This window comes from Scyliorhinus canicula, chromosome 18, assembly GCF_902713615.1.
Source record: "Scyliorhinus canicula chromosome 18, sScyCan1.1, whole genome shotgun sequence".
In the NCBI taxonomy this organism is placed as follows: domain Eukaryota; kingdom Metazoa; phylum Chordata; class Chondrichthyes; order Carcharhiniformes; family Scyliorhinidae; genus Scyliorhinus; species Scyliorhinus canicula.
In genome coordinates this window covers 94,618,875-94,643,704 of record NC_052163.1, presented here as the reverse complement: position 1 = coordinate 94,643,704, position 24,830 = coordinate 94,618,875, and the positions used below count along the sequence as shown (strand labels likewise).

Here is a 24,830-nt window from a genome sequence, read left to right as displayed (position 1 = left end):
ATTTTCCTTCAAGTCTCATTCTTCCACAGGAACAGTGTAGCCATCTGGGATGGCCACTTACAAAGGAAACATGGACACTTGCAAAGACTCAAGGGAAATATGGCCAATACAGGATTCAGGCAAACTCAGAGCCTAAATGTATATTTGCTGACAGAGAACCAGACAGTATCGAAACCCCTAGCCAATTTGCATTCTAATGGCCCATTCCCCAGGACAAAGGACTGGTACTCAGGTATCAAATACAATTCCAGACACATCGGCGACACTCCCTTCACCCAAACAGCCGAGGTCAATAAGCGCTCAGGACACGCCCAGACATCAAGGCACCCGTCCTTTCATTGGCCAAAATCAAAGGCAGTAATAGAAGCCTGCCGAATTATTGGGTCCAAAGCTAAGGACCGCCCAAAAGAGTGCGAAGCCCCAAAGGATAAAGAGAGACACTGCCATGTGCTTGATCTCTTTTGGCCCTGGCACACCGGCACTCTTCGGCCCTGCCTATACCTGAAGCTAACTGCAGCACCACGACCAGCAGCAAGTTCAAGATCAACGATCGCTACCAGACGGATGAGCCCAGCAGAACCAAAGTTACTTCTCCAGACTCAGCCACTCCAGATCCGAACAAAGGCCTTGGCCGGGATTTGGAGATTAAGTCCGCGCACACTTAAATGTCGAAAACACAACCAAATGGACCCGTATTTTAGTCTCCCACGCCACAGAAGCAGGTCAAAAAGCCTGTGCGAATTATGACCCCTCAGACGCCACATATAACGAAGTGTGGGTTCTGAAGAGATTTTCTAGAGCTTGGGAACAATCCCTACATAAAAAGGCAGAGCAGGAGAAAGCAGAAGCAAACATAAATCCAGTATGGACACATCAGGACTCCGCATGGGCAAACAAAGGTAGACATGACGGACAGCATCACAGAGCACAGGGATGCTATAATTGCAGACAAAAGGGACATCACGCCCGTGAATGCAATGCCCCCCCGAACCAGTAATGGAATCAGCAAGCGAACGCCCCACATAGGAACAATGCCAGGCCTATACACAGTATTAGCGCCCAGCCAGACAACTCTGTCAGAAAAAGCACAGATTGCCGGTGTTCGGACTCCCCAACTAGGGTCTGCAACACACTCTAGGACAAGTCAGGAAGACCAATACTCACAGGCACAGTCCGGGGACACCCCGTAGAGTTCCTTTGGGACACAGGAGGATCCCGCACCACTTTAAACTTCTCCACAATGTTTCAGTGAGACAAATGGCCCACTACAGACACCATCACACTTAGCAGATTTACAGGACATATCCAGCAGGGATATATTAGGGCCCCCGTAGATATCCAAATCGGGAATGTTAATGCCAAGCACCCCGTTGTTTTCGTAGATTTGCCACGAACAGCAGAACACATTTTAGGGATCGATTTCACACAACCTTTCCTTTGACCCCGTGAATAAATGTGTTTGGAAAACGGCTAGAACAGCGAGAGCCCCCGCCACGCTCATAGTAGGAGACTACGAGCACAGAATCTGCTAGGCAGGCGATGATTGGTTTGATCTGTACCCATTAGTACAGGTAGGACAATTAGAGAGGTCCTAAGGAAACACAAAGCATCCTTCGCCCAGCACAAGCACAATTGCGGAAACATTCCGGGAACAGTCACCATTACAGGTCCCAATTCCAAGCCCCAGAAACAATACAGCTTCCCACAGCAAGCCGAGGGAGAAATTGCAAAAGTAATTCAAAGTTTGCTAGACAACGGTGTAATTCGGCCCGCAGCCTCAACAAACAATGCCCCAATTTGGCCTGTAAGGCTGATCATCGATTACACTGAACTCAATAAAGTAACTCCATTAGCAGCCCCCACCATTGCCACGAGTCCCGAGACAATGCTAAAGCAGAATTCTCCACACCTTTAGGGGCTAGGCCCGCGCCGGAGTGGCTCCCGCTCCGCCGACTGGCGCCAATGGCCTTTGGCGCTACGCCGGCCGGCATCGGGGCTGGCCAAAAGGCCTTCGCCGGCCGGCGTGAGTCCGCGCGTGTGCCGGAGCGTCAGCAACCGCTGACGTCACCACCGGCGCATGCGCGGTAGTGCCGGTCTCTTCCGCCTCCGCCATGGTGGAGGCTGTGGCGGCGGTGGAAGAAAAAGAGTGCCCCCGCGGCACAGGCCCGCCCGCCGATCGGTGGGCCCCGATCGCGGACCAGGCCACTGTGGGGGCACCCCCCGGGGTCCGATCGCCCCGCGCCCCTCCCCAGGACCCCGGGGGCCCGCTCGCGCCGCCAATCCCGCTGGCACACAGGTGATTTAAACCACGTCGGCAAGATTGGCCTGTCAGCGGCGGGACTTCGATCCATCGCGGGCCGGGGAATCGCCGCGGGGGGCACGCCGATCGGCGGGGGGGGGCACGCCAATTGGCGAGGCATGATTCCGACCTCCTCCCATTCGTGGCCACGCACGCCATCGGGGTCTCATATAGCAGCCTTACCCATCTAATGAACCCTTCACCAAATCCAAACCTTCCCAACACCTCCCATAAGTACCCCCACTCCACTCTATCGAAGGCCTTCTCCGCATCCAGTGCCACCACTATCTCTGCCTTCCCCTCAGTCGCCAGAATCATGATGACATTCAACAATCTCCGCACATTTGTGTTCAGCTGCCTTCCCTTCACAAAACCTGTCTGGTCCTCGTGTACAACCCCTGGCACACAGTCCTCTATCCTGGTGGCCAGGATCTTTGCGAGCACCTTGGCATCTACGTTGAGGAGAGATATGGGCCTGTATGAACCACACTACTGGGGGTCCTTATCCCGCTTTAAAATTAACGAGATCAGCGCCCGCAACATCATTGGGGGCAAAGTCCCACCTTCCCACGCTTCATTAAGTGTCCGCACCAGCAAGGGGCCCACTAGGTCCACAAACTTTTTATAAAATTCCACCGGGAACCCATCCGGCCCCGGTGCCTTCCCTGACTGCATCTGCCCGATCCCCTTAACCAGCTCCTCCAGCTCAATCGGCGCACCCAACCCCTCCACCTGCTCCTCCTGCACCTTCGGGAAAGACAGCCCGTCGAGGAACCTCTCAATTCCCCTCCTCTCCCCCGTTGGCTCCGACCGGTACAGTTCCCCGTAAAAGTCCTTGAAGACCTCATTCACCTCTACTCCCTTCCGCACCACATTCCCACTCTTGTCTCTCACTCCCCCAACAGTCCCTCCTCTGGTGCCTCCGCGTACCTCCTATCTATCTCCAGCATCTTTCCCACCAGTCTATCCCTCTCACTCCTCTTGCTCCTCTCCCTGTGTGCCCGGATGGATATCAGCTCCCCACGAATCACTGCCTTCAGGGCTTCCCAGACCACTCCCACCTGAACCTCCCCCGTATCATTCACCTCGAGGTACCCCTCAATACTTGCCCGGACCCTCCTACACACCTCCTCCTCCGCCAACAATCCCACATCCAACCGCCACAACGGGCGCTGGTCCCGCACCTCTCCCATCTCCAACTCTATCCAATGCGGAGCGTGGTCGGAGATTGCAATGGCCGAATACTCGGCCTCCTCCACTCTTGGAATCAGTCCCCTACTCACCACGAAGAAGTCTATCCGAGAATAAACCCTATGTATGTGGGAGAAGAAATAGTACTCCCTTACCCTCGGCCTCACAAACCTCCATGGATCCACCCCTCCCATCTGGTCCATAAACCCTCTCAGTACCTTGGCCGCCGCTGGCCTCCTACCCGTCCTAGAGCTGGACCGATCCAGTGAAGGATCCAACACCATATTGAAGTCCCCCCCCATGATCAGACCTCCCGCCTCCAGATCCGGGACCCGTCCCAACATACGCCTCATAAAGCCCGCATCGTCCCAATTTGGGGCATACACACTAGCAAGTACCACCTTCTCTCCTTGTAGCCTGTCCCTAACCATAACATACCTACCCCCCTTATCCGCCACCATCTCCGATGCCTCAAACGACACATTTTTCCCCACCAGAATCGCCACTCCCCGGTTCTTCACATCCAACCCAGAGTGGAAAACCTGCCCCACCCATCCCCTCCTCAGCCGGACCTGGTCCGCCACCTTCAGGTGGGTCTCCTGAAGCATTGTCACATCTGCCTTTAGCCCCTTCAGATGAGCAAGTACCCTCGACCGCTTCACCGGCCCATTTAATCCTCTCGCATTCCAGGTGACCAACCGAATCAGAGGGCGTCCCGCCCCCCTCCCCCGTCGACTAGCCATAGCCCGTCGACTGCCCGCCCCAGGCCAGCACCCCCTGCCTGACCCAGTCCCCACAGCGACAACACCTCACCTCTGTCCCCCCAGCCCCCACCAGCTCCTTCCTGACTCTACCAGCAGCAACCCGGTATTCCCCTTTCCCCCCCCTCCCTTCCCCCCCAGGCTAGGAACCCTCCTAGCTGCGAACCGTCCTCCATTGTACTTCCGTGGGTCAGCTAACTTCTGCTGACCCCGGAAACTCCCGTCAATAACCCGACCCCTCCCAAAGTGGGATCATCCCCCAATCTATCCCTCCTCCAGGCACCGCTCCAGCGCGGGGAGGAACCAGTTAAGGCCCCGCCTCCCCCATCATCGTCTCCACCCCCCAGCCCCGCAGCGCGGGAAACCAGAGGAAAGCCCGCGCTTTCGCACTGCCCCACCACTCCCTTCTGACGCAGCTCCCAAATACCAGCCCCACTCCATACTCCCAACCCGATATAGAATACAACAAACCCCCCCAACCCTCCCCGCAAGATACAAAACTCAAACAATGCCCCACAGCAAAAAACATAACAGAACAACACCCCCATATATAACCATATCGAAATTGCAAAAGTACAAAAAAAAAAGAGAACACAGCAACAGCAGAATCCAGCAATAAAGTATTACAACCGACCCCGCAACCCCCAACCCCTAGATCAAGTCCAGTTTCTCCATCCGCACGAAGGCCCATGCCTCCTCTGGGGAATCGAAATAATAATGCCGGCCTGAATAAGTTACCCACAGGCGCGCGGGCTGCAACATTCCGAACTTTATCTTTTTCTTGTAAAGCACCTCTTTTGTCCGATTAAATCCGGACCACCGCTTAGCCACCTCCGCACTCCAATCCTGGTAGATCTGTACTACCCCATTCTCCCAATTGCTGCTCTTCACCTTCTTGGCCCAGCGCAGCACACACTCCCGATCACTGAACCGGTGGAACCTCACCAGCACCGCACGCGGGGGTTCATTCTCCTTAGGCCTCCTGGCGAGTACCCTGTGGGCTCCCTCCAGCTCCAGGGGCAGATGGAAAGACCCGGCCCCCACTAGCGAGTTCAGCATCGCAGCCACGTAGGTTGTCAGGTCCGACCCCTCCGCAAGGCCCAAGATCCGCAGATTTTTCCGCCTCATGCGGTGATCAAGCTCCTCGAAGCGTTCCTGCCACTTCTTGTGGAGTGTCTCGTGTCCCTCCACCTTACTCATGAGGATCCCGGCCTCCTCCTCTCGTTCAGTGGCCTGCGTCTGCAACTCCTTGATGGCAGCACCCTGGGTCGTCTGAATCTCCGAGAGCCTTCTGTTCGTTTCCTGCAGAGAGCTCAGTACCTCAGCCTTGACGTCTGCAAAACAGCGCAGGAGAGCAGCTTGTTGCTCCTGGACCCACTGCTTCCACTCCTCTGGAGCTCCACCGGCCGCCATCTTGGAATCCTTCCCCCATTTTTTTTGGGGAGCTGCTGCCGTTTTTCCCCTTTCCACTCCGAGTTCGAGTCATGGACTGCGGGGAAAGTCGATCAGCACACCTTCTCCCACCGGGAGACGTCGAAAAATTTCCGTTTTGGGCTCTAAAAAGAGCCAAAAAGTCCATTTAAAACAGGAGCTCCCAAATGTGCGGCTTCCTACGTCATCACCGCCACCGGAAGTCCCCCCTACGACAAATTCAAGGACACACTGACGGTACAGGATGGAATTGTATTCAATAATGGAATTTATATGGTCCCCACCCAGGACAGGAATCAGATTATTTGTCAATTTCATGACGGACACGGACATTAGGGATAGAAACCACCATTGCCCACGTAAGACCTTTGTGCTGGGGCCCGATTTAAAGGCAGACGTAACACATTATATTGAAAATTGTTTAATTTGTGCTCAAAATAATCCAGACAGATGCTCCAGGAAAGGTCAGTTAAGACACACCCACCCTGTTACTGGCCCATGGACGAAGTTACAGCTAGATTATATTGGTCCACTACCCCCTGCAGAAATGGTTTTAAATATGTGTTGGCGGTGATCGACACCTTCACAAAATGGGTGGAAGCATTTCCCTCCAGGACAAACACGGCTAAGGCAACAGCCAAGGTTTTAACACACGCTGGGGACTACCCCGCAGCATTGAATCAGACCATATTGCCTATCACCCACATCACAGCGGCATTGTGGAACGTATGAATCAGACCCTAAAAGCAGCTATCAGGAAAATGGTGCAACAGCAATCATGGGACACAGTTCTCTCATTCGCCCTTATGTTTATTAGGAACACGGTATCAAGTTCCACAGGATTCACCCCCCACACTCTCATGACCGGCCCCATGAAAGGAACTGAATATTTATTAGGACTTGATTTGGCCAGCCCCACAGTCACCGCCCTCACTCACGAAAAAGCAGTCCAACAGGTAATGGAAAATGTTAAGGCAGCCCAGCTCGCTGCAGCTGTCTGACTAGGCGCTAGGAAAGTAGAGTACCCAGTAGAGTATACAGTCGGTCAGCAGGTGATGGTTTCCCTATATAACCCCAGTTCATTCCTCTCCCCTAAATTTGCAGGACCATACTCGATTTCAGATACAGTAAGTCCCTCGGTATATAAAATAACATATCCTAATGGAAAGTCAGGACAGTTTCATAACAACCAACTTAAGGTTTATGGAACCCAATGCAGCCACTCACACCACGCCTCCCTGGCAATAGCAGATGATTATGCCTGCCCATTGACAACGTAGCCCGACCCTCCCCAACCAGGACAGCACGACCATAGACCTGACCTTGTCTCCGCCCCAGGAATGACTTTCCACCTTAAACTTGATTTGGACACTAGTGACAGTGCTCCAGACTTGTTTGACATCAACGACCAATGGCATAACCACCCAGGCCCCAGTCACTACAGCCCCAGGAACCCTGACAAAGATATGTTTGGCCCCTCATACCCCCTTTCATTGCCACAACCAGAGCCACCGCCCGATGATAGAAATTTGCCCTTTGCAGCTACCGGCCCTTCTGACCAAAGAATTCCCCATTGGCACCGCGATAACTCTTGTTGATTGGGGCAGAACAACGATTCGAATCCCACGACAGCCCACTCGGCCAAGGCGCGAAAACGCCAGACACGAGTTTGGCAACCGGGAGATGGTGATGACTCAGAGTCTGACTCCCGTTATGGTAACCCTTTTATGACACTTATTGAAATGGAACCTTGAGGTGTCCAGATGATGAGGAAAAGGAACCGATTGTGATTTACGGTGTCCTATTTTCTGATGGAGCCTGCCCACCTTTATTTCTCAAATTTCTTGATACACTTTATTCTTCCGGCCTCAGATGTTTAATTAATGTCACCCGTCCACTAAATTTCTTGATGCCGTTATGATTACTCGTCTGCACATTCTCGGAGTCAAACTCTTTCCACTCGTGTAAGGTCGCCCAGGCAGTGGAGTAACGGCACTAATCCCCGCCCTGCCTGAGGACCCCCTATATATTCAGTCAGCCAAGCTCGGGTAGTGGAGAAATGACACTGGTCACCGCCCTACCTGGGGATCCCACCCATTCTTGCCCTGCTGCGGCTCATACGCACCCCATGTTCCCATCACTGATTTGGAAAAGTTTTTAAAAACTCTTTACCGACTCTGGCAGGTCTTTGTTCCCCCTGATCTGTTTTTCTTTTGCATGTGGTTTAAAGAATGCTCTTTGCCACAGTCTCTGCACTCAACTTTGGTTTCCGGCGACCCTTCGGCCGCTAAACCCAATAGCTACTTACATGTTCAACACACTTGGTTGAAACAAAATTTGCTGCTATTACAAAAACTACCTGAGCGCTGGAAAGAGAAATTGTCCTCCCAGACAATGCATCGACCACAAGCTGCACTTTAACAGAATGTTCTTTTCGGATGTCTTGTCTCCAAAATGGTTGGTTTAAAAAAAAATGAGGGAGTCACACATGGCGACAATTCTAATGGGAAATTGATATTAAGGAGAAATAGACAGACAAACGAGATATTAAACATAGGTAATAACAGATATTATTCTTGCACCCCCAGGGATATACGAGGATACAAGGAACAAAAAGACAAGATGAAGACAAGGGGCAGCACGGTAGCATTGTGGATAGCACAATCGCTTCACAGCTCCAGGGTCCCAGGTTCGATTCCGGCTTCGGTCACTGTCTGTGCGGAGTCTGCACATCCTCCCCGTGTGTGCGTGGGTTCCTCCGGGTGCTCCGGTTTCCTCCCACAGTCCAAAGATGTGCGCGTTAGGTGGATTGGCCATGATAAAATTGCCCTTAGTGTCCAAAATTGCCCTTAGTGTTGGGTGGGGTTACTGAGTTATGGGGATAGGGTGGAGGTGTTGACCTTGGGTAGGGGGTAGGGTGCTCTTTCCAAGAGCCGGTGCAGACTCGATGGGCCGAATGGCCTCCTTCTGCACTGTAAATTCTATGATAAATTCTATGATAATGAAGACAGAATTGATGACCTCCATCATGGTCATCATTGGATCACTACAGATCCGCGCGTCGACGGCCCCTGTAACCCACACCAAATTAGCTCCAAACACAACCATACCACACGATACCCCCACATGGTGCGATAACATCGTAAAATGGTATTCCCTCTCATATACGGTAGAAGCCCTATTAGTTATTGCAATACTCTGCAGTGTCGTTAAGACACTTAGACTTCAAAAAATGGCGAAGGAGAGCCTCCTGTTCCCCGATATATACACTCCGACCCCCTTTGTTGGACTTCAACAGACCCCACACTCTTTTTGAACCCTTTTCTGATAAATAAAGTTCAAGTTTTGGTAAATCTGATAAGTTAAGTAGGAATGTGATGCTGCTATTGTTTAAAACTTTTCTATTGTAATGTAAGTTCTTTTTGGTTATTAGCTAGCAGCATAAGTGTAGTTTAGGTAAGGACTATTGGAGATTCCCCTTTGTGTAAATAAGTTAAATGTGTAATGATTAAATGTTTTATACTGCCCTTTAGAATTTATGAATGTGTGATGTATTAAAAACTTAGGTAAATGCTCCAATACATAGGACAAAGTAGTATAGAACCTGTCCTTGACCAAGGGTACCCGGCACCCCAAAGAACAGATGAAGGATCAGTTGTGTGATCCACCACGCTTCGCGTTTAGGATCAAGAGGATAGACTGTAGCCATCTGGGATGGCCACTTACAAAGGAAACATGGACACTTGCAAAGACTCAAGGGAATTATGGCCAATACAGGATTCAGGCAAACTCAGAACCTAAATGTATATTTGCTAACAGAGAACCAGACAGTATCGAAACACCTAGCCAATTTGCATTCTAATGACCCATTCCCCCAAGTCAAAGGACTGGTACTCAGGTATCAAACACAATTCCAGACACATCGGCGCCACTCCCTTCAGCCAGGAAGCCCAAACAGCCAAGGTCAATGACCGCTGAGGACACGCCCAGCCATCAAGGCACCCGCCCCTTTATTGGCTCAAATCAAAGGCAGTAATCGAAGCCTGCCGAATTATTGGGTCCAAAGCAAAGGACAGCCCAAAGAGCGTGAAACCCCCAAAGGATAAAGAGAGACACTGCCATGTGTTCGATCTCTTTTGGCCCTGGCACATCGCCCCTGCCCATACCTGAAGCCAACTGCAGCACCACGACCAGAAGCAAGTTCAAGATCAACGATCGCTACCAGACGGATGAGCCCAGCAGAACCGAAGTTACTTCTCCAGACCCAGCCACTCCAGATCAGAATAAAGGCCTTGTTCCTCTGCCAAAGCCGGGTGCCTGAAAGTTATGTCCAGGTTGTTGTAGTGTTAGGTGTAATTTAGCTTGTAGTGTTTTTATGTTGCATGTGTGAGTTAATCTTGTGTGTAAATAAACCATTATTGAACTTGAACTAACTGACTGGTTGTTGGGTCTTTGATCAATATCCGGTTGAACCTTGTGGTGGTATCATCTGATACCTGGCGATTCTGAAAAGCAATATCACTCAATATTAAAAGGGGCAACATTATTGGCGTCTCCAGTGCAAATTGGCAACAACAGAAATAGGCCATTCTGCCTCTCAAAACTATTGCATCATTCAGTTACTGTAGATTGCAACATATAGGTTATAGAATTTACAGTGCAGACGGAGGCCATTCGGCCCATCGAGTCTGCACCGGCTCTTGGAAGAGCACCCTACCCAAGGTCAACACCTCCACCCTATCCCCACAACCCAGTAACTCCACCTAACACTAAGGGTGATTCTGGACACTAAGCATGGCCAATGCACCTAACCTGCACATCTTTGGACTGTGGGAGGAAACCGGAGTACCCGGAGGAAACCCACGCACACACGGGGAGGATGTGCAGACTCCGCACAGACAGTGAATCAAGCCGGAATCGAACCTGGGACCCTGGAGCTGTGAAGCAATTATGCTAACCGCAATGCTACCGTGCTGCCCACAAGGTTGATCTTCGATGTTTTGAAGAATCCTTCCAAAGCAGGGTTTGACTTTAATGCTGCATATAAACTGTGAACTGCTGGAGTATTTGTGGGTGGTTACCATTCTGAATTGTGAAAATGAAAAACGCAAAACCGGCGATACAAATTAACCCAATGTCGCGTTTTGTTTCATGGAATCATTCTCCAAGGATAAGTTGAACCACAATCATGTTTTAAAAGTCGCAAAATTTATCATCTTCCGTTCATTGAATTCATCCCAAGTCACTTTGACTATGGCATCATGACGAGGAGCCCACTCTGGGCCAGATTTGATGCTTTCAGTTTCATAATCATCTATCCACAACAAATTACGTCCTATCCATCCATTGAATAGGATATTCCACATTTTTAAAATCATTTAATTATAGTTTGTGCATTAATGCCATCCCACAATTTGATGATGCAACCACACAAAATATCAAACAGGGCATCACACATATTCCCACTCTTTGGGTGGAAATTTTCTCCATCAACCATCCAACTGTTCCATTTGTTGCGAGCATGATCCTTGGATGGTTTGTTGAGGTAACGATCCAGAGGTTGAACTATGGATACTAGACCCCTTCCCCCCAGGTTAACATCGGAGCCTCTCAATCTCATCAGTGATATGCGATCTGAACAAGCCACGGGCTTGCCTATTCCACCCAATATCAACACAAGATTTCATTCTATCCTCATCCATCCAACTGTTGTCATGGGCATTCACAAAATTCCTGCAGGAAACTTGATTTTCAGCCTCGTTTTACATCTGAAATTTACCTGTTGTTACCACTAGAACTAATTTCCAACCCTTCTACTCCACAGTTTGGTTGCAGGGCATATCAAAATTCTCGGGTGTTTCATTCTTGGTGCCGAAGTGGGGTAGTGAGCACTCGTGGTTTTTGCTGCTGTTTGATGATGAATTTCTGGAAACTGCTCATGTAGACATCGGGATCTGTTGATCATCTCTGGGCTACCTTGGTCTTGTGCCGTGACATTTTCATTCCATAAAGTGGCCTCAACTGACCTCAATTGCTCTGAAATATTTGCTGGGCTCAGGGTTAATTTGGCCCACTTAAGTGCACACTTAACTTTTGGTGGCAGTATAATAATTCTGAAATTTGTGCAGACCCATTCTGATATAATCAAGATCAGGCCGGGTCCCTGTTCCCATAATCCATTTATTCTTCGGCATCGTCTTTAGGGTGGGTTCCTTCTTCTTTCATTCTCCTGCCAATTTTTCGAATTCCCTCACTGCAGCACATACAGAACCATTTGACGAGTTATAAATGCTACAACTTTTTTTTCCGCTTAAAACCAGTTACCTACTCCATTTTTTTTTGCAGGAGGACCCATTACTATTCGTCGGTCGCAATGCGTGTTTTGCGCTGTGTGGGTGTCTCTTAAACTCCCTCACATCCTTTTGGTAACATAACACTTTGTTTTTATAGTCATAGACAAAGGACTTTAAGAAGATCAATCCCATATGGCCTACTTCATCCCCTGTACCGACCTAAGGCGGGGAGATGGTGGCGAGATATCGTCACTGAACTAGTAATCCAGAGACCCAGGCAAATGATCTGGGGACCCAGGTTCAAATCCTACCAGTGCAGGTGGTGGAAATTAAACTCAATAAAATACCTGGAATTAAAAGCCAAATGATGAATCCATTGTTGATTGACATATAAACCCATTTGGTACACTAATGCCCTTTAAGGAAGAAAATCTGCTGTTCTTTCCTGGCCTGGCACTATAAGTGACTCCAGATGTGGTTGACTCTAGCCCACACTCTACCATTACCACCAAGCCAGGGGATCAACTCTGGTTTAATGGAGAGTGCAGGAGAGCATTCCAGGGCAGCACCAGGCAGACCGAAAAATGAGGTGTCAACATGGTGAAGCTACAACACAGGACTACTTGTGTGCCAAACAGAATAAGCAGTAAGTAATAGACAGAGCTAAGCGATTGCACCACAAACACATCATATCTAAGCTCATTGGAGAAGGAGGCTCCACAAATATGCCTATCCTCATTGATGGAGGAGCCCAGCATCTGTGCAAAAGACAAGGCTGAAGCATTCGCAACAATCTTCAGCCAAAAGTTTGAGTGGATGGTCTATCTCATTCTCCTCCAGAGGTCCCCAGCATCAGAGGTGCCAATTTGATTCACTCCACGATATCCAAGAAACAGCTGAAGGCATTGTTTACTGCAAAGGCTATGGGTACTGACAATATTACGGCAATAGTACTGAAGACTTGTGCTCCAGAACTTGCTACACCCCTAGCCCATATGTTCCTGTATAGCAACAACACTGTCATCTGCCCAGCAATGTCAAAAATTGCCCGGGTTTGCCCTGTACACAAGGAATTGGTCAAATCCAACCCAGCCAATTATCACCCGAACAGCCTACTGACCATCATCAGCAAAGTGATGGAAGGAGTCATTAATAGTGCTATCAAGAGGCACTTACTCAGCAATAACTTGCTCATGGACTCTCTGTTAGGATCCGCCAGGGTCACTAAGCTCCTGACCTCATTACAGCCTTGGTTCAAACATGGACAAAAGAGCTCAATGCCAGAGGTGAGGTGAGAGTGACTGCTTTTGACATCAAGGCAGCATTTGACCGAGTATGGCATCAAGGAGCCCTAGCTAAACTGGAGTCAATGGGAATCAGGGAGAAAACTCTCCGCTGATTGGAATCGTACCTGGCACAAAGGAAGATGGTTGTGGGATTGGAAGGCAATCATCTCAGCTCCAGGACATCACTGCAGGAGTTCCTCAGGGTAGTGTCCTCAGCCCAACCATCTTCAGCTGCTTCATCAATGACCTCCCTTCCATCATATGGTCAGAAGTGGGGATGTTTGCGGATAACAGCACAATGTTCAGCGCCATTCATGATTCTCCGGCTAAGAAGCAGTCCATGTCCAAATGCAGGAAGACCTGGAAAATATCCAGGCTTGGTCTGACAATGGCAAGTTACATTGGCACCACACAAGTGCCAGGCAATGACCATCTCCTACAACAGAGGATCTAACAATCACCCCTTGACATTCAGTGGCATTACCATTGCTGAATCCTCCACAGTCAACATTCTGGGGTTACCAATGATCAAAAACTGAATTGGACGAGCCATATTAATACTGTGGCTACCAGGGTAGGTCAAAGGCTAGGAATCCTACGGCGAGTTACTCAGCTCCTGACCCCACAAAGCCTGTCTAACATCTACACGGCACAAGTTAGGACTGTAATGGAATACTGTCCACTTGCCTGAATGTGTGCTGCTCCAATAACAATCAAGAAGCTTGAGACCATCCAGGACAAAGCAGCCCGCTTGATTGTTCCCCCTTCCATAAAAATTCAAACCCTCCACCAGAGATGAATAGTTGTAGCCGTGTATACCATCGACAAGGTGCACTGCAGTAACTCACCAGGTTTCTTTGGCCAGCACCTACCAAACCCATGACTGCCACCAGAAGGACAAGACCGGAAGATACCCGGGAACCCCATCAGCTGGAGGTTCCTCTCAAGTCACTCACCACCCTGACCTGGGAATATATTGCTGTCCCTTCACTGTCACTGGGGCAAAATCCTGGAACTCCCTCCCTAACAGCACTATTTCACCCCAAGGACTGCAGTGGTTAAACAAGGCAGCTCACCACCACCTTCTGAAGGGCAACTAGGGATGGGCAATAAATTCTGGCCTAACCAGCGATGTCCACATTCACGTAAATGAACTTTTAAAAAAGGGCAGTATAACACTAAACATGTATTTCTGTACTGAAAAATTGAGGCCAGCTCCTCATACAAGTATAGCCTTAAAATGCAGTTGTTAACTGAAAAGGGAGGGGATGTACGCCGTACGCTTGTACGCCGAGTATAAGCCTGAACATGCATGTTGATGGTGAAAATATGAGATCTTATATATCACGTTAACTTCTATACCATGATCTACTGTTGATCATGGTTGATCAGTATCTGAACTTCTTTAACCACCTCGGTTTCACATCCCCTAATGTATCCTCACCTAACACAAATCTGTTCATGTTTTGACGTTTTCAATTTCAACTGACCTCAACCGCCTTGGAGGATAGAATTCCAGATCTTCACTCTGCTTTTTAGCAAAGAAATGCTTCCTGACATCGGCCCTGAATGATCTGCCTCTAATTTGGAGCTTTTGACCCATTTTTCCAGACTCCCCATCGGAGGAAATAGTTTCTCTCCATCTATTCCACCATTTCCTTTGATCATCTGAAATGATCATCTCAAACAACTCAATTAGATCGACCCTGAATCTTCTGTATAAGAGCCTAGTCCATGAAACCTGTTCTTGTAATTTGGCTCTTTGATTCTGTAATAACCCCCACGGAAACGACCCGATTGGTCTCCCCATGGGGCTCGTGGAATAAGAGCTCCCCTGCTAAGGCCTAACAGTGGGGATTGTTAAAAGCTGGCCATGAAGGGAGCTGGCATCATTGGATGGTGCCAGCTGGGAATAGTTGTATTCCTTGCCGCTTTGCGGCTCGCATATGCTTATGGAATAAACCGATCTGCTTGAACTTTTTTGGAACTCCTGTAATTATGATTTGATTTGTTGAAAACATTGTTAATTTAAAATGGTTAAGATCTAAGGGACATTCCACGGTGTTGCATTCCAGGTACTGTCAATGGAAATTGGGCCATGAGATTCTCAGGGGCTAGCTGAGGAATGGTCTTGAAGTGGATTTCAGGGACCTCTGTCCACTAAGTGATAACAGTAGATATCTATCGGGGTTGGTTTAGCACACTGAGCTAAACAGCTGGTTTGTAATGCAGAACAAGGCAGCAGCGTGAGTTCAATTCCCGTACCGGCCTCCCTGAACAGGCGCCGGAATGTGGCGACTAGGAGCTTTTCACAGTAACTTAATTGAAGCCTACTTGTGACAATAAGTGATTATTATTATTATTACAATCCACCAGTCAGTTTCTTGTACTCTGTTTTATCACTGGGTTACTTTGATAGCCTCACAAGAACCACAGGGAATCACTTATCAATCTCCCATTGGGGCTCGTGGAGTACGAGTTCCCATGGTAACGGGTGGAGGCCAGCCCAGCTGTGACTCGTTACTGAGCCCTCTAAATGCCGTCCCAGACCCGGACCGGGAGTTCCAGGAATCCCGGACCGGGACACTTGTGTTGTACCCCACAGGTGCAGCTTTACTTTTGAGATCAGAAAACATCTGTTTGAACCTTCTTCTTTGTGTTTCCTGGATTACTACAGTTACACCATAATACTTTCAAACGCTGCCGGGGCTTCCTAGAGTCCTTTGTGGGGGATCATAAAAATAGAGTGCTGTGCATCCATTTGCAGACTCCACTTCCAAAAGAGATGCAAGAAAAGCTGCCTCAGAGGGTACTGGGCATGGCAACCTGTAGAATGCTGTTACAAGATGGACGAAGCCCATTCAGTGCCTGGTAAGAGCCCACTGACGTTTTGAGGCCACTTGCTTATAATCTAGGATGCCCATAATTTTTGTTCCCTCAAAGGACTATATGCTTTGAATCCAGCAATACCCATGCACATTAACACAAATGTGTACTCTCCCTGGTTTAGCTGGTTCATGGTCCATCAGTTGCACAACTGTAGACTCATCGAGGTCTTCTGTTCCTCGACAGCGCTGCCCAGCAAGACTTGCCAGTGGCCTACTAATGGCAGGGTGGGAGTGATGGGGGTTCCTCACCCACTGGCACTCAGTGCCCGATCAAGGGACCCAGCAACAGCCTGCTGAAAGAAACCCCATGCCCTTCTATCAGACCACCCATCCTTCCCAAAAACCCCACCCCACTGATCTCTCCCCAAGGATCCATCAGCAATCCCTGGTGAAGGCCCTGGGGTATTATTTGGCTACTAGTAGCTCAGGGGCACGATTTCCGCTGTACTGAGAGCTGAATCTGACATGAGGCACGCGCTGTCCAAATTAGTGCCTCCTTACTTTGTAATTACATCAGGCCTCCTGTGAAAAGGTGGGTGCGAGGGTCCCACTGGTTCTCCAACCACAATGGGCAGGACCACCTTTGCCACATCCTCTGCCCATGAACTCTCTCTTTGAGCAGATGCTGCCAGAACCTGATGAGTATTTCCAGCATTTTCTGTTTTTAATTCTGATCTCCAGTACACCCGGTATATTGAGTTTGACATCTTGCAGTGATGGGGGGGGGGGGGGGGGGGGGGGGGGAGGAGAGAGAGAGAGAAAGTCAGGATCAGTCCTCCTCATATTTACTCAAAAAATTGGCCATTGTCATATCAGATCAAAATATAGTGATCAGTGACTATTTGCTCTCGTTCATTTTGGCCAGGGAAGATTTTTATGTCACAATAACATTCTGAATGATGAAGATGTTCCTGCCCTCCCTGCATATTGAGAAATATTTCACCAGATTGCAGTCTTTACTGTGTCACTATTTATTTAAACATCAGGAAGTAAAATTAACAAGCAACGATGACTTGTACATCTCAAAGTGTAGCAATCCAATTACTTTTCCAAGAAATGCAACATTGTTTCTTAATTAGTCTCTACTGGGGTAGGCAGTTTTCTATGTGTATATTGGGATAGATCGTCCTCTGTCTGTACTGGGCTAGTCAGTCCTTATTCTCGACTGGGATAGTCAGTTCTCAGTCTGTATTGGGATAGTCAGTTCTCAGTCTGTATTGGGATAGTCAACCCTCAGTCTGTACTGGGATAGTCAACCCTCAGTCTGTACTGGGATAGTCATTCTCAGTCTGTACTGGGATAGTCAACCCTCAGTCTGTACTGGGATAGTCAACCCTCAGTCTGTACTGGGATAGTCAACCCTCAGTCTGTACTGGGATAGTCAACCCTCAGTCTGTACTGGGATAGTCATTCTCAATCTGTATTGGGATTGTCAGTCCTCAGTCTGTACTGGATGGCATGGTAGCACAGTGGTTAGCACTGTTGCTTCACAGCGCCAGGGACCGGGGTTCAATTCCCCATTTCGGTCTCTGTCTGTGCAGAGTCTCGGTAAGAAGTCTTACAACACCAGGTTAAAGTCCAACATGTTTGTTTCAAACACTAGCTTTCGGAGCACTGCTCCTTCCTCAGGTGAATGAAGAAAGGAGCAGAGCTCCGAAAGCTAGTGTTTGAAACAAATATGTTGGACTTTAACCAGGTGTTGTAAGACTTCTTAATGTGCTCACCCCAGTCCAACGCCGGCATCTCCATATAATGTGCAGAGTCTGTACATTCTACCCGTGTCTGCCTGAGTTTCCTCCAGCTGCTCCGAAGTCCAGAAAGATGTGTTTGTTGGGTGAATTGGACATTCTGAATTCTCCCTCAGTGTACCTGAACAGGCGCCGGAGTGTGGTTACTAGAGGATTTTCGCAGTAACTTCATTGTAGTGTTATTGTAAGCTTAATTGTGACTAATAAAGATTATTATCATTGATATAGTCAGTCCTCAGTCTACTTGGATAGCTAACCCTCAGACTGTGGTAGCCTGATGAATACATGCTCTGACCCAGGAAGTTATTTTCAATACACTATCAGTCGTTAAATTCTGTATTCTCTTGTGAGCGCTATCAGTTCTGGAGAAACAAACATTTCTCATTTTAGTGCCGACGTTAATTAGCCCCAGGTGAGGAATGTAATTAGGTAGGTACATAGGAAAAAAGCTCTTGTATTATATTCTTCCATTAACATTTTCACATCATGAATAATGCAGGTTAGATAAAGTAGAAAACTCCCTCAACATTGAACCATCAAACATTCCCCAGTCAGGTGTAGCACAGGGTAAAAACTGAGTAAATCAATCTCCCTCTACACTGGACCATCAAACATTCTGCAGTCAGGTGTAGCACAGGGTAAATACAGAGTAAATCAATCTCCCTCTACACTGGACCATCAAACATTCCCCAGTCAGGTGTAGCACAGGGTAAATACAGAGTAAATCAATCTTCCTGTACACTGGACCATCAAACATTCCGCAGTCAGGTGTAGCACTAGGTAAATACAGAGTAAATCAATCTCCCTCTACACTGGACCATCAAACATTCTCCACTCAGGTGCAGCACGGGTTCAATATAGAGTAAATCAATCTCCCTCTACACTGGACCATAGTTAGGAGAGAGATGGGACTACAGGAACAGGAGTCAGCCAGTAAATTCCTCAAGTCTGTGTGACCATCTCATCAATTCTCATCCCCCGTTGAGGTTGAATTTCAGGTCAAGCCCGAGGTGCAAACTTATTGTGAGCATGTGCGGGCAGATGTAAGGAAATTAATTCCAACAAATTGATGAACATTAAAGTCACTGACATTGAATAATTGTCAAAAGCTGGATGTCAGGCTGCGCCATTTTGCTATCCAGCAACACATGATAAGTTAATCATGTTCCATGTGCCAAATATGTTTTATTAACCAGAGGTATGTCAGCAGGTAAAACCACACATCTTTGTTCAACTGATCTAAGCTGAGTAACCCTATACTTGTTTTAAATATGAGCAAAACAGTTGTTCGACATTTACATAATACTTCCCCTTTCATAGTCACAAACCAAATATATTTTCTGACCTCAATAACATGTTCTAGACTATAAGCTGTGACGGCCCAAATGTTATTTTAGTTCCAATCCCTTACTACAACTTTAGGGTCTGTTTAGTTCAGTTGGCTAGAGAGCTAGTGTGGGGATCAGATTAACGTCCCTAGCGTAGTTTCGATTCTTGGTCTGGTTGAAGTAGATTTGGAGTCTGTTTCCTCGCCCTGTCCTTGGGAGCGGAAGGCAATGGCAAACCACCACTAACAACAGGACTGAGTCAGCACGGCTTCGTCAAGGGGAGGTCATGTATAACAAATCTGTTAGAATTCTTTGAGAAGGTAACAAGGAAGTTAGACAAAGCAGAACCAATGGATGTGATCGATTTAAATTTCCAAAAGGCCTTTGACAAGGTGCCATATTGGAGGTTGTTAAATGAATTAAGAGCCCATGGTGTTAAGGGTAATATCCTGGCATGGACAGAGGTTTGGCTGACTGGGAGAAAGCAGAGAGTGGGGTAATGGGTCTTTTTTCAGGATGGCAGTCGGTGACTAGTGGTGTTCCTCAGAGGTCGTGTTGGGACCACAACTTTTCACAATATACATTAACGACCGAGAAGAAGGAACTGAGGGCACTGTTGCTAAGTTTGCAGATGATGCAAAGATATGCAGAGGGACATTTGGTATTGAGGAAGCAGGGGAGCTGCAGAAGGGCTTGGACAGGCTAGGAGAGTTGGCAACGAAGTAGCAGATGGAATACAATGTGGAAAAGTGTGAGGTTGTGCACTTTGGTAGGAAGAATGGAGACATAGACTATTTATAAATGGGAAAAGGCTGAGGAAATCAGAAGCACAAAGGGACTTGGGAGTCCTACTTCAAGATTCTTTTAAGGTTAACTTGCAGGTTCAGTCGGCAGTTGGGAAGGCAAATGCAATGTCAAGAGGATTATAATACAAGAGCAAGGATGTACTTCTGAGGCTGTATAAGACTCTGGTCAGACCCCATTTGGAATATTGTGAACAATTTTAGGCTGCATATCTAAGGGAGGATGTGCTGGCCTTGGAGAGGGTCCAGAGGACGTACACAAGAATGATCCCAGGAATGAAGAGCTTGTCATATGAAGAGCGGATGAGGACTCTGGGTCTGTACACGTTGGAATTTAGAAGGATGAGGGGAAATCTTATTGAAACTTGCAGGATACTGAGAGGCCGAGATAGAGTAGACGTGGAGAAGATGTTTCCAGTAGTCGGAAAAACTAAAACCCCAAGCCACAGCCTCAGACTGAATGGACGATCCTTTAAAACTGAGATCAGGAGGAATTTCTTCAGTGGTGGTTTGCCATTGCCTTCGCTCTCAGGGGTACCACCTTCAACCAGCGGTTGATGAATCTGTGGAACTATGCCGCAGAAGGCTGTGGAGGCCAAATCACTGAGTGTCTTCAAGACAGAGATAGATAGGTTCTTGACTAATAGGGGGATCAGGTGTCATAGGGAGAAGGCAGGAGATTAGGGATGAGAAACATATCAGCCATTATTGAATGGTGGAACAGACTCAATGGGCCGAGTGGCCTAATTCTGCTCCTATGTCTTATGGACAACTGCCAGGAAAATGGCTCATGGTGAAGCATTAGCAGGTAACGAGTCAGTGAACCTCCAGGCAGAGGATCCATGACATGACTCCAATGTTGCTCTCTGAAAATGTTGGAGTACAAATTCACCATGGACAGTATTGGATGGGCCACTGGTTACACTATTGCGGTCAATGTGAACCCACTTTCCATTAAACCCAGAGACAAATTACTACTGTTATCTGGTGCTGTCCCTCTGTGGTGTCAAACTCAGCAAGGTTCTTCATGGGTGAGGCTAGATCAGAAAGCTACGAGCACTGTATAGCTGAGGAGCTGCTGCTGCCCTCTGCCCCTACCCTGCCTAAGAACCAATGGAGGGTGCCTCAGTAGCACATAATGTGGGTGGCTGACCATGCCATTTGTGCCTTGAGATGCCTGTCGGGAGGAGTTAGGTCACAAGAAATGCACACATGTCCAGTGTTCTTTTTTATTCTTTCATGGGATGTGAGCTTGCTGACAGAATCTGTATTTGTTGCCTGCTCTGAATGCACTTGAGAAGGTTGGTGAACCACCATCCTGAACTGTTGCAGTCTCGGCCAATTCAGAGAGCAGTTTAGAGTCAATAGGTTTGCTGTAGGTCTGGAGTCACACATAGGAGACCAGATAAGGATGGCAGATTTCATTCCTTGAGTGACCCAGTTGGATTTTTATGACAATCGAAGATAGCTTCATCGTTACTTTCACTGACAGAGTTCCTTCATTGTCGCTGAGTCAAAATCCTGGAACACCCCATCCAACAGCACTGCGGATGTACCTACACCACAGGAACTGCAGCAGTTCAAGAATGCAGCTCGCCACCCACTTCGCAAGGGCAATTAGGGACGGGCAATAAATGCTGGCCCAGCCAGTGACACCGACACCCAGTGATAAAATAAAACAAAATTACTGAGACTTGCTTTCAATTCCAGATTCATAAATTGAATTTAATTCCAGCAGGCACTGTGGTAGGATTTGAATCAGCACCCCCGGCACATTAGCCTGGGCCCACTGAATTCCTATTCCAGTGACATGCCACATTGCCGCCATCGTACTTCAACATGCCTCCAATCTGTCTCCCAAGTTGCTCATAGCAGTGTCTGGGAAATTAATATGTAATTCCTCCAGGCTCTGCACATACCCTGATGGTTGGTAACTCTATCCCCTCCTCAATTTAATAGCTTCAGGTTTAGGTGAATGGGTCTGAAACCACATAACCTGTTTACGGTAGCGGTTAACTCATACCAGAGATGGATGCTGATATTAATCCATGGCTCACGCGCCTGATATTACTGACCAACATGATCACTTCTGCTCCCTCGGCTCAGCCCAGTGGTCAGTAAGTGCCAGTCCCTACTATAAAGTTCTAGTTTCATTTCAGACCTGCTTATAAAACGCCCGTGTCGCACCTGCTCTCCACAAGACCGCCCCCCCCCCCCCGCCCCCCCAGAAAATATTGCTTCTACTGGAAAAGGCAGTTCAAACTCCGCAAGTACCTGCATTCAGCGTTGCTATGCAAGTAGTCGGCCAATCGACTGTTAGTCATATCCAAAAAAAGTATTACAAGTGGTTCATAGACCACGCATTGGCCACCTCAGTGATTATGGGTTTGATGAATTTTTTTCAACAAATTACGACATGATTTGTAAATTCTGAATCAAATTTTTTTTTTTATTTGAAATTTCCTGCCTGCCATTATCTGGTTGGAAAGTCCACAAAACTGCTCAAAATAGCACCGTTTAGTTTGGGTATTTTCGAACATAAATTATGCAACTTCCTCTGAAGCAAAGCCAAGTTCATATTTTAATTATTTAAAAAATTAAAGGTTAGTAATAAAAGCAGATCCACTTAGCTGATGGGAAGTGGTCAGTGAAACAAGGGCATCAGCATTTCAGATGCCAGCCAGCAGTAAATTAAAATCTGTAGTCACCCATAGAATCCCTACAGTGCAGGAGGCCATTCAGCCCATCTAATCTGCACCAACCCTCTGAAAGAGCACCCCACCCGGGCCCACTCTCCCATCCTATCCCTGTAACCCCACCTAACCTGCACATCCCTGGGACACTCAGGGGCAATTTAGCATAGTCAATCCACCTACCCTGCACATCTTTGGACTGTGGGAGGAAACTGGAACACCGGGAGGAAACCCACGCAGACACGGGGAGAATGTGCAAACTCCACACAAACAGTCAACTGAGGCTGAACCCCAGGTCCCTGGTGCTATGAGGCAACAGTGCTAACGACTGTGCCAAGCTGTTAGAGAATGTTGAGCGATTTGAGAGATGCATCTTGCACTGTCCCCTGCTGTCATCTTTCCCAAGCAGGATTTTAAACCTATCCTGATGACACCCCCCTCACACCCAATTGATTCTTCCCCTCCCCTTATCCGATTTTAAACTCACGCTTTGATAAAAACATCATAGGTTACCTTGTCTTCGGTTTAACAATTTTTGCAACCCCGTTGCACAATAGAACTTGCCCTTTAGTTTCTCAATAACATTTCGTTCAGAAAGCCATTTCCTTCTCCTCCATATGTCAATTGAAATCACACCGTTGGAGAAGCAGAAACAAAAATCCTCATTCCAGCTGCTTCAGTAAAGGCAAGCTTGCAATGCGTGTGTAGTTATTGCTAATCTCAAGACAGCCTTCTTGTAATTAGCTCACCAAATGACATAAAAGAGATTATAATCAGCGAGCAGAAAAGAGTGAGGTTACTTACCGCACAGGTCTTTGCAGGGGAATCAGTGATTCGTTTCAGGACTATCGTCTCCTGGCATTCAGAGGAAGCCGACACCTAATTGCCTGTTTTGTGGTGATATTGAGCAGTTGCCAACAAAACTGAAGGTGCAAATTCTCCTTGCTGAACTTCACATTGACATAAACAGAAAAGACGTTGCAGAGAACTCACGTCAATTATTTCACGGAGGCACACAGCCAGTTTGCACTTCAACGTTACGTGTAGACAAGAAGGGCTCTTCCTGTGGGTTGCAGAACAGTTGGATCGTTTCCTCTTCTGGTCTAAGTCTATCATTGGAGAACATAACTTAAACTATTCATGGGGGTACTGGCTTATTTTTGTGATAAATTTTAGGGGCTAACAATATAAGGAATAGCTTCTGCCACTGGCACTGATGTAGAGGAAGCTACCTGATCATTGCAATTGCCGAATTCAGGGCAAGATTGGTAGCAGGACTTGGTGAAGAACGCATTTAGTCCCCATGTTCTCAGGAAGTTGGCAATCTGTTACCGTTCAGGCCCAGGGTGTGTAATGATCCTCAATCCCATGTCCCACACATTTTCCACAAGTCACTGTGAAACTCAGTCCTGCATTTTTTTGTATCGCACCATTTTCTGTCTTCAAGGTGCGAGTCATTATTGTTGCCACAGAAACTTTCATATCTGGAACAAGCTGATATCTCATCAACGCATCGCTTTTGGCAATGCTGCACTCCCTCAGTATGCACTGACATCTGAACCTAGCGGTCTGATCCATGCCCGACCTGTTATCGGAGATGGGCATTTTTCTTTAGCACTTTGACAGGAAACCTAGAAGCATCTGTTCCAAATGACCCGCCAATCATCAAAAAAATGCTCAATCGAGTCAAAAATAGTTTGTTTATTTAAGTGACAATTGAAACAAAGCTTCCCCCAACATGCCACCCCTATTCCGCACAGCCTCCCCTCCCCAACCCACAACCCACTGTACATTATTCTCCTGTAGAATTGACTCTCACCGGATGCTCCCTTGTCCTCTCATACTTCCTCCATTTGGTTATCTTGCATGGACTGGATAGTTTGCCATGCAATGCTGTATTGTGTGGAGTTTCACAGCTGGCCTAATTCCTACTTGTACACATGTGGCCGGATTCTCAGCTCCTGAGACTAACAGCTGGATTCTCCGATTGTCGACGTCGAAATTGATTGGTCGGAGAATCCGTTTTGATGCCGAGATCGAGCAGCCACCGGTTTTTGGATGCTCTGCCCCTAAAAAACGGGGTCATCGTTGAGTACGCCGCAGGCCTCA

The 24,830-nt window shown here is 47.8% G+C and overlaps 1 protein-coding gene across 2 annotated transcripts in view; it reads right to left on the bottom strand.

Moving 5' to 3' along the window:
• matk (megakaryocyte-associated tyrosine kinase) overlaps positions 1-23,785 on the bottom strand; it is a 147,137-nt gene extending 123,352 nt beyond the window's left edge. Inside the window, exon 1 of one of the 2 annotated variants that reach the window (XM_038777002.1) lies at positions 23,525-23,785. The gene's annotated coding sequence lies outside the window, so the exon portion shown is untranslated. The remainder of the gene's footprint in view (positions 1-23,524) is intronic. The other variant, XM_038777003.1, reaches the window with a different exon arrangement.
• Positions 23,786-24,830: the final 1,045 nt, after the last annotated feature.